This window comes from Euphorbia lathyris, chromosome 9 (genome assembly GCF_963576675.1).
Source record: "Euphorbia lathyris chromosome 9, ddEupLath1.1, whole genome shotgun sequence".
Taxonomy (NCBI): Eukaryota; Viridiplantae; Streptophyta; class Magnoliopsida; order Malpighiales; family Euphorbiaceae; genus Euphorbia; species Euphorbia lathyris.
The window spans coordinates 13,813,683-13,823,298 of NC_088918.1; positions in this window are offsets into that span (position 1 = coordinate 13,813,683).

The following is a 9,616-nucleotide window of genomic DNA, read 5'->3' on the forward strand; positions in this document are numbered from 1 at the left end:
AAAAGTAGGCTTATACATCATATCCTTGAATTTGTACAAAAAAAAAAAAAAAGTTGATTGACCCGCTTTTGAACTTGCATAAAATGTTCCGTTAGTCCAATGTAATCAATTAATCACTCGGTTGTAAAAAACTAAGTTAAATGCGGAAAATGTATTGCACGAATCTTAAAAAAGTAAAACGACCAAAACCATGGTATGCGAGTCTAATATTAGAGAATAAAAAGTTTTATAAGTAAAAACCTATTTTTTAATATATTTTAATCATGCTGCAGGAAAAACTGGTTCTGCTGCTGTTCTTCGATCAGATGAGGGGCGCTTTTTGTCTGCTCGGGTTAATTCTACAGATGGTCTTCAGCTGGTGCACGAAGGGGAAGCTACGGCTCTGTTGAATGCACTTAATTGGATTAAATCGGCTGGTTTTGAGCATGTGCTTCTGGAATCAGATTCGTTAACTGTTGTTCAAGCAGTTAATTCGTCTCTACCCGACGAAAGCGAGTCTGGTGATATCATTGCTCAGTGCAAATCTTTACTCAGTCTCAACAACGGTTTTTTGGTCCGTTTTGTCAAACGTTTATCTAACGGTTTAGCTGATGCTTTTGCTCGGCTTTCCTGTTTACATGCTATTCCTTTTATTTATGATGTTATTCCGGATGTAATCTCTTCTAGTTTGTTGAACTTTTGCCCGATTGTGGCTCATTAATCTATTCCGTTTTCAAAAAATATATATATTTTAATCTATTTCGTGATATGTAATAACATTCTAAGGCACGTGCAATATATTTTCTGTATTTAACTTAATTTTTTACAATCCAATGATTAATTAATTACATTTTACGCAAGTTCATTTGGCTAACTGAACATTTTATGCAAGTTCAGTGGGCTATCAGGACACTTTAAAAGTCCAGAGAACCAATCAAGCTTTTTTGACAACTTTAATAGGCAAATGATGTATTAAACCTATAGAAATTTTTTCTCTTGTAAGTCCAGAAGTGTTGGTCCCTAATACAGCAGATTGGTGTTAAAGGGGGTGAATAGAACTAATGGGTAATTTAAAACCTTTAGAAATTTTTTCTCTTGTAAGTCAATTGCAACATAGAGGCAATTCTCGGAATTAGAAGCAACTTCAGTTTACTGAGATTTTGATTCTGCTTTGATAATTCCACTCAGAGGTGAACTCTTTTAACAGAGGTTCTGAAGATCTCTTAGACAGATGATATTTAAGATGTGCACAGAATATTCAGAGTGATAAGTGTGAGATAGAAGTTAGAGTATGTAATAATCAGAGGCAGTAAGAGGCAATGGAAGGGAAAGAAGTTACTTAGCAGATTCATACTGGTTCAACCTTCTATCTACGTCCAGTCCTTAGAATACCTTATTCTGAGTTTTAATCCACTATAGAACTCTTTCGGAGGTAGAGCACAAACATATTACACAATAATCTAAGCTTGAATAAAGTACCGTAATTTACTACAACACTCGTTGATGCCTATAACCGAAACAACAACAGAGCTTCTGATTTTATAATAGAAAGATTTTAAATGTGAAATATACTTTAACTAATCACACTCTCTCTAAATGCTTACACTAATATGAAAGTGCTTTTGTGTATTTGCTCTTTGTTCTTATTTTTCACTTTTGCAATGTATATCTTTTAAGCTTGATGATCAAATATGAATTTGGAGCTTGGATTTGGCTTTTATATGTGGAGCATTCAAACTAGTCGTTTGAATCAGAAGGTAGTCGTTGTAAAGAAACAACTTTTGTTCTTCTCTGGAGCTTCTGACTGCTGCGCTCGTATAGTCATTTAAGAAAATAGTCGTTTCTGAATTCAGAGAACGGTTGATCATTGAGAACTGCATCCAATGATTTTCTTCTGAATCTGCAGGGGTATTAAAGATGAGTTTTTGAGAGAGTCTTCTGTCTTTTGAAATATTGCCAGATTAGGAAGTCTTTTGTTTGACTTTCACATGGGCTTCTGCTTTTGGTTCTGAGCTTTTTCGGATGAGCCTTTATTTCCATTACAGCCTTTTTGCTAACATGTGTAAATTGCTTCTAATGCTTATTCGATAATTTAAACACTTGAACAAAATTGTTAGCATATAAACACATTAAATTAATTTTGAAATTTTAATATCTTGACGATCTAATTCCTTAATTATAATTTTTGTAATGATCAAAACTTCATCAAAATTGGGTTTCAACAGGTAGTTGTTTTTCGTTCTTCATGCTAGCACACGGGTTCCAATCATCTGTCTCTGCATGTGTGGTGTAGAGATGTTGTCATTTGTAGCTCTAATCTCATTTTGCTGCGAATGGAAGATCTGGTATGAAGGGAATCGCTTCAAATGGAACAACTCGCATCCTTGACAAAAGGTGATTATATTTCATATATTATAATCCACATGATTGATCCATGGGGAAATACTTTTTCTAGAGTAAACTCTATTTTTCGCTCGTTTAATCTGTTATAAAATTGCCAACATACTATTCTTCATATTCAGCATAGGTCCATACTTTTTCATTTCCTGGAATGTGTCGTTCTCGCTACTTATATGATCTATGATGTATATTTGGCATGTATTACTCACATTTTTGGGAGCCACATAACTTGGTTTCCCCAGTTAGATCTTTACCTGTCAGCAACGTTGAGCAGCCTTCATCGTTCGACCATTTATTTGTTGGAATAATAGGCTAACGTATAGCAGCGGAAATATAAAATTTTAACCTATTTCCATAAACCATAAGATCCGTTAACCGTTATTTCATATAAAGAGGGATAAGAAGAAATACCTTTTAGATGTTCTATCTACCGTTGCAAACGAAGTGCCCACAACTCTTACTTCGAGTTCCCGAGCATAGAACAAAACAAATATAAGATCAAGTTAGAATCAACCGTTGAATAGCAACCAAAATAGATTGCCTCTAATTAATCAACACAAGATCAAGGATAAAGAAAGAAAGATGAAAATCAATTGAACGGAAGGAAGCCGTGGAAAATCTCGTCCTCGAACTGGGGGTCGAAATTCTCTCTCTTGCTCTAGGGTGGAATTCGAAATTCTCTAGGGGGTTTAGCTTGTAGATTTCAAAAATCCTATAAGGGGGGGTTATTTATAATCTCTTGTATCTAATCCCTAGTTAGATAGAATTAGGTTATTGAAATAAGAATTCAATTCGGAATAGAATTCATAATCATTATCCATTAATATATCTACTATATAAAGGATAATAATAATAACCTTATTGGATAATAATAGGAGTACTATAATCTAATTAAAACTCCTAACTTATTTATCCTATAATTAATTTAATTCATAATCCTAATCTAATTAGGATTGATAAAAATCAAAATAATTATTTATGTATTTACCATACATAAAATCGTCCCCCTCTAGTGAATGGGCCTCATTGGGCTCAGTTGGGCTTCCATCAATTAATTAACATCTGTCTCTCTTTTGGGTTCCAAGTCTTATGTGTGACCCATTAGGTTCTTATTGCTTCTAGCCGTATGCAACTATTAAAATTAATTTTCAAAGAATTATATTTAATCTTTGCATAACGGAATGATGTACAGAGTATGTGATTAGCAAGTCCGTAATCATTCCCCTAGAGCTATAAGAAAACAGGTTGATTCTGTCGTTGACCTTTCAGTATTAGTTACGGTATAATTCGGTCCTTTATCAACTACATCCTTGAACTGAATCTTATGACTATGGATAATGTCAAGTCACATATAGCGAGACGTTATTTTTACTTGTACAGGCCGAGTCAACTCAAATTAGATAGGTTAAGTGAAATCTGTATTTCAAGTCTTAAGCTATCACCTTGCAAGGATTTAGAGTCGAGTCTTCCACAAGCGATCCATGGACATATCTCCCATTTATCGGGAGTGATAAATGCTCAATCCAATATATAACGATCCCGCAATCACTTCCTGTGATATTCTACGTCTGCTGTTCACACCCCAGAGTCATCTCTGTTAAGGATCGTGTTACACCAGAGTCAAAGCATCACATTCCGTAATCCAGAATACCAATTAACATTCCTTTGAGTCTGAGGATTATTTACACCTATTAATACCAATGAGATGAACAGGTGACAATGATGAATCTACCCATCCTGTTATCTCAAGTCGGGTCCCCAATCCTAATGAACTACTTTTCATCGGATCCATGTAACTGTCCAGATATCTGTATATATGAAGCTTGTGAGATCAGCTTTCTGTCGGACAGAAGACATTATTGCATGCAAGTCTCAACAGTGATATATCAATCCTAAACATATCACTTGACTTGGGGTGGTTTTAAGTTTATTAGTTTATTATAAAGTTTTATCTCACTTCATGCTTGTATGAACACTTTATAATCACTTTAAAACAAACTTACGGATTTCCTTTTATTAGACTTTATTCAGTGCTTAAAAGGGATTGCCTTTATATAGTTATAAAACATATATCTCATTAAAACAAATGATATAAAGAACACTTCATTTACATTAAGTTTGTATCCTAGAACAATTGTTTATAGGACACTAAACCCCAACATACTCCCACTTGGACTAAAGCCAATTGTTTCTATAACTTATCCCAGTAGAAGTTAGATGACGATCATGTACTTTCTGGGTTAAGGGCTTTGTCAACGGATCTGCAACGTTGTCCTCTGTAGGTACTCTTTCTATTCTCACATCTCCTCTTGCCACAATTTCTCTTATAATGTGGTATCGCTTAAGGTAATGCTTGGACGCATTATGAGACCGTGGTTCCTTTGCTTGCGCAATGGCTCCATTGTTATCACAATACAGTGTAATGGGATTTACAATGTCAGGCACCACACCAAGTTCTGTAATGAACTTTCTAATCCAAACCGCTTCCTTTGCTGCTTCCGCAGCTGCGATATACTCTGACTCGGTCGTAGAGAAAGCTACGCTTCCCTGCTTGGAACTCTTCCAACTGACCGCTCCCCCATTCAAGATAAACAGGTATCCTGATTAGGATTTAAAATCGTTCTCATCTGTGAGATGACTTGCATCTGAAAATCCTTCTATTTTCAGATCCCCTTCTCCGTACACTAGGAACATATCTTTAGTTCTTCTCAAGTACTTAAGAATGTTCTTGACGGTAATCCAGTGCTCGTCTCCCGGATTTCCTTGGTAACGACTCGTTACAGATAACGCGAACGCTACGTCAGGTCTAGTGCATAGCATAACATATATAATCGAACCGATTGAGCTGGCGTACGGGACTACAGCCATGCGCTTCTTATCATCATCGGTTTTAGGACATTGATGATTGTTTAACTTTACTCCATGTAGTATGGGTAAGTTACCTCGTTTCGATTCAAGCATGCTAAACCGCTTTAGCACCTTTTCGATGTATGTAGCCTGTGAAAGACCAAGCAGTCTTCTTGATCTATCTCTATAGATCTTTATACCAAGTATATAAGCTGCTTCACCAAGGTCTTTCATTGAGAAGTTACCAGATAACCATACTTTTACCGACTGTAGTAGAGCTATGTCATTTCCCATTAGTAATATATCGTCCACATATAATATTAGAAATGCTACAGAGCTCCCACTTGCTTTCTTGTAAATGCAAGCTTCTTCACAATTTTGTTCGAAACCAAATTGTTTTATGGTTTCGTCAAAACGCTTGTTCCAGCTTCTAGATGCTTGCTTGAGTCCATAAATGGATCTCTGAAGTTTGCAAACCTTGTTTGCATCCTTTGATATGAAACCTTCAGGTTGCATCATATATACATCCTCAAGCAAGTTTCCGTTTAGGAAAGCTGTTTTCACATCCATTTGCCAAATCTCGTAATCGTAGTGAGCGGCAATAGCAAGCATCATTCTGATTGATTTGGACATAGCCACAGGAGAGAAAGTTTCGTCATAATCAATTCCTTGCTTCTGATGATATCCTTTCGCTACTAACCTAGCTTTGTAGGTGCTAACCTTTCCATCTATGTCTGTCTCCTTTTTGAAGATCCATCTGCACCCAATGGGTTTTATCCCTTCGGGTGGATCAACTAAAGTCCACACTTGGTTGGTGTACATGGAATCCATTTCAGAATCCATGGCCTCAAGCCATGCTTTAGAATCTGGACTAGTAAGAGCCTCTTCGTAGTTTTCGGGTTCGTCGTCTAACACGGGAACCTCATCATCATCTCCCACTAGAAAACCATATCTAACTGGGAGTTCACGAACTCTTTGTGATCTACGAATAGGTGGCACTGCAGTCTCATCTAATGGGACTATTTCGGGTTCCTCAATCGCTTCTGTTGTTTCAGTTGGTGTTTCTTGTTCATGAACTTCATCAAGTTCAATCATGCTTCCCTTTTCTGTGTCTTCGAGAAACTCTTTCTCTAAGAAGGTTGCGTACTTGGATACTATCACTTTCTGATCATCTGGATGATAGAAGTAATATCTCATAGTTTCCTTAGGGTATCCAATGAAGAAACATTTATCAGATTTAGAATCTAGTTTGTCAGACGCAATGCGTTTGACAAATGCTGAACAACCCCATACTCTGATGAATGAGAATACGGGTTTCCTACCAACGAACAATTCATATGGTGTGGAACTAGCGGATTTAGTTGGTACTTGAATTAGGGTGAAGAGGGCGGTTTCCAAGGCATAGCCCCAGAATGTCTTTGGAAGTAATGCTATGCTCATCATGGATCGTACCATATCTAGTAGGGTACGGTTCCTCCTCTCGGATACACCATTGTGTTGTGGTGTATAGGGAGGTGTCCATTGTGAGCAAATCCCACATTCAGTTAGATAATTCAGAAAATCATCTGAAAAATATTCGCCACCTCGATCGGATCAAAGTGTCTTTATTTTCTTTTCTAGTTGATTTTCCACTTCATTCTTGAAGCATTTGAATTTCTCAAAAGCTTCGGATTTGTGCTTCATCAAGTAGATATAACCATATCGGGTATGGTCGTCTATGAAGCTAATGAAGTATCTGAATCCTCCTCTTACTTGGACTGACATAGGACCGCATACATCTGAATGAATGAGTCCTAGAGTGTCTGATACACGTTCACCTTTATTGCTAAAGGGTGTCTTTGTCATTTTGCCTTTTATACATGCTTCGCACGTTTCCAATGATTCAGGATCAATTGAATTTATAAGCCCATCTTGATGTAGCTTAAGCATTCGTCTTTTGTTTATATGGCCTAAACGACAATACCACAAGTAAGTTGAATTATCTAGCTTATGTCTTTTGGTATCAATTGCGAAAACAGAAATTTTGTCATCTAACACATAAATCCCATTTTGTGATATTCCTGAAAAATAGAAAATCGAATCTCTATAAAAATCGCAATGTTTGTCTTTTATTGAAATATGAAAACCGTCGTCAACAAGACGGCTAATAGAAATAATGTTACGAGACATTTGCGGAATGTACAAACAGTTCCTTAATTCTATTACAAGCCCAGAGGGCAAATTTAAAACATAATCTCCAATTGCGAGGGCGGCAACTCTTGCTCCATTTCCTACTCGCAAGTTTATGCTTCATTTCTTCAATTCCTTAGTCTGATTTAGTTCCTGCATATTTGTACAAATATGAGATCCGCATCTGGTATCAAGTACCCAAGATTCAGACTGTGAAATTGTATTTATTTCAATATAAAACATACCAGATGTTGAAGCACCGCCCTTTCCCTTCTTGAGGGTGGCTAGATACTCCTTGCAGTTCCTTCTCCAATGCCCGTCTTTACCACTGAAGTGGCACTCTCCTTTGGGCTTCTTTACTTCCTTTCCCTTGGCTCTAATGGGCATGACCCTTTTACCTTTCTTGGGATATTTAGGATTGGGAAAATTCCCTTTCCTCTTCTTTGATCCCTCTATGACAAGAGCCGGTATTGCCTTGTCTTTCTTCATATTGGGCTCAACTGACTTGAGCATATTTGCAAGCTCTTCAAGAGAGGTTTGCAAGTCATTCATTTGGTAGTTCATGATGAACTGTGAATAACTCTCTGGGAGGGATTGAAGAATTAAGTCCATGCTTAGTTTGTTATCCATCGCGAATCCAATACTTGAAAGTTTGGTAATGTAGCCAATCATCTTGACACAATGTGTAACCCCCTCACTAGGATCACATGATATCTCACACAATATTAGTTATAGACATGCTTTCAATTCTCAATCATATAAACTTCAATCTCATATAAACTTTACATATTATACATAAGAGAAAGCATTTACAATTTATAATACACGTTTAAGTCATTATCCTACATAGAGGATTTACAAAACAAAAGTACATCACAAGACTCCAAAATGCCTAGATGAGAATGGAATGACACTGCCGGTGCGACCTTAAGCAAGAAGAACTCCTCCTAACCTGTAAAATCTGTTGGCAAGGGGTGAGCTGCCTACTCAATAATCATATTACGCATATATGTATACAAAAGTAATGTAAAGAACACAGATCAAAATATATCATCAGTACCAAGTTAGAATTATCAATAGAAAGATATTCACTTGTTTCACTTAGTATAGTAATACTTATTTTAGAAAGGCCTTGCTATACTTAGACAATATATATAAAATGGTCATTGGGCCCAATATGTATTCCGGCTCACTAAATTCGGAATACAATCATCTCTACGGAGGAGTTAAACTCAACTCACGTATGCATATATCTCAACACATGTGCTTCCGGCTCACAATATTCGGATAATACTCTCAACTTAGACCATTTCACATATCCATCTAAGCAAACTCATATTCATTTCTTATCCAACCATTATCCGGTTCAAGTATGTGCACAAGGCTCAACATGCCACATTTACTCATAACACTGCAACATACTCAATCATATCACTTTCTTATATATCACAACATATCACAAACACTCAAACATTATTCACATCATTCACATCAGATTCAACCACATCACACACTCAACAAGTCACAAGCCACAATATATTTATACATATATATAAGCAATATGCTTACCGTCACACTCGGTTCGATCTATTCTACACGATCGGGTGTGCGTTCAATTGCACCTTGTCCTCCTAATGTCACATAACATTTATACAATTAGCCTTAACATAAACTTAATGAAAATATAAACTAATGAATGCTATATGATTTACAAGACACTAACTCCACAAGGTTTATACAATCTAATCCTTTTGTCTTAGATCATCACATGACCTACTTACACACATTCTGCCATAACTTTCTCTATATGAATCCAAATGCCCTGATTCTTGAATCTACTGAAACTAGACATATATGGGTATAACATAGCCAAAATTCACATTAATATCACTTCTACACAATATATGGCATGCAAAATGATGATGTCCTGTTTCCAGCCAAGAAACAGACTACCCAGCTTTGCATCTACCATAATGCACTCAACCTAGATCACAATAAACACAATGGATTGCCAAATCCTTTTACAGACATATACTTCAAGTAGTTAGGAACACTTTTGTATGAATCAACTTTCCCAAATTAGGACTCTAAGGTCCTCAAAATGCTACATCAACATGGCTGCCTCACATGACATTCAATTTCGAGGCAGTCATGATCCATCTAGGTTTTCTTCCTCTACATATGGAATTAAAGTCCCATATTTTACAGAGGGTTTCATAAC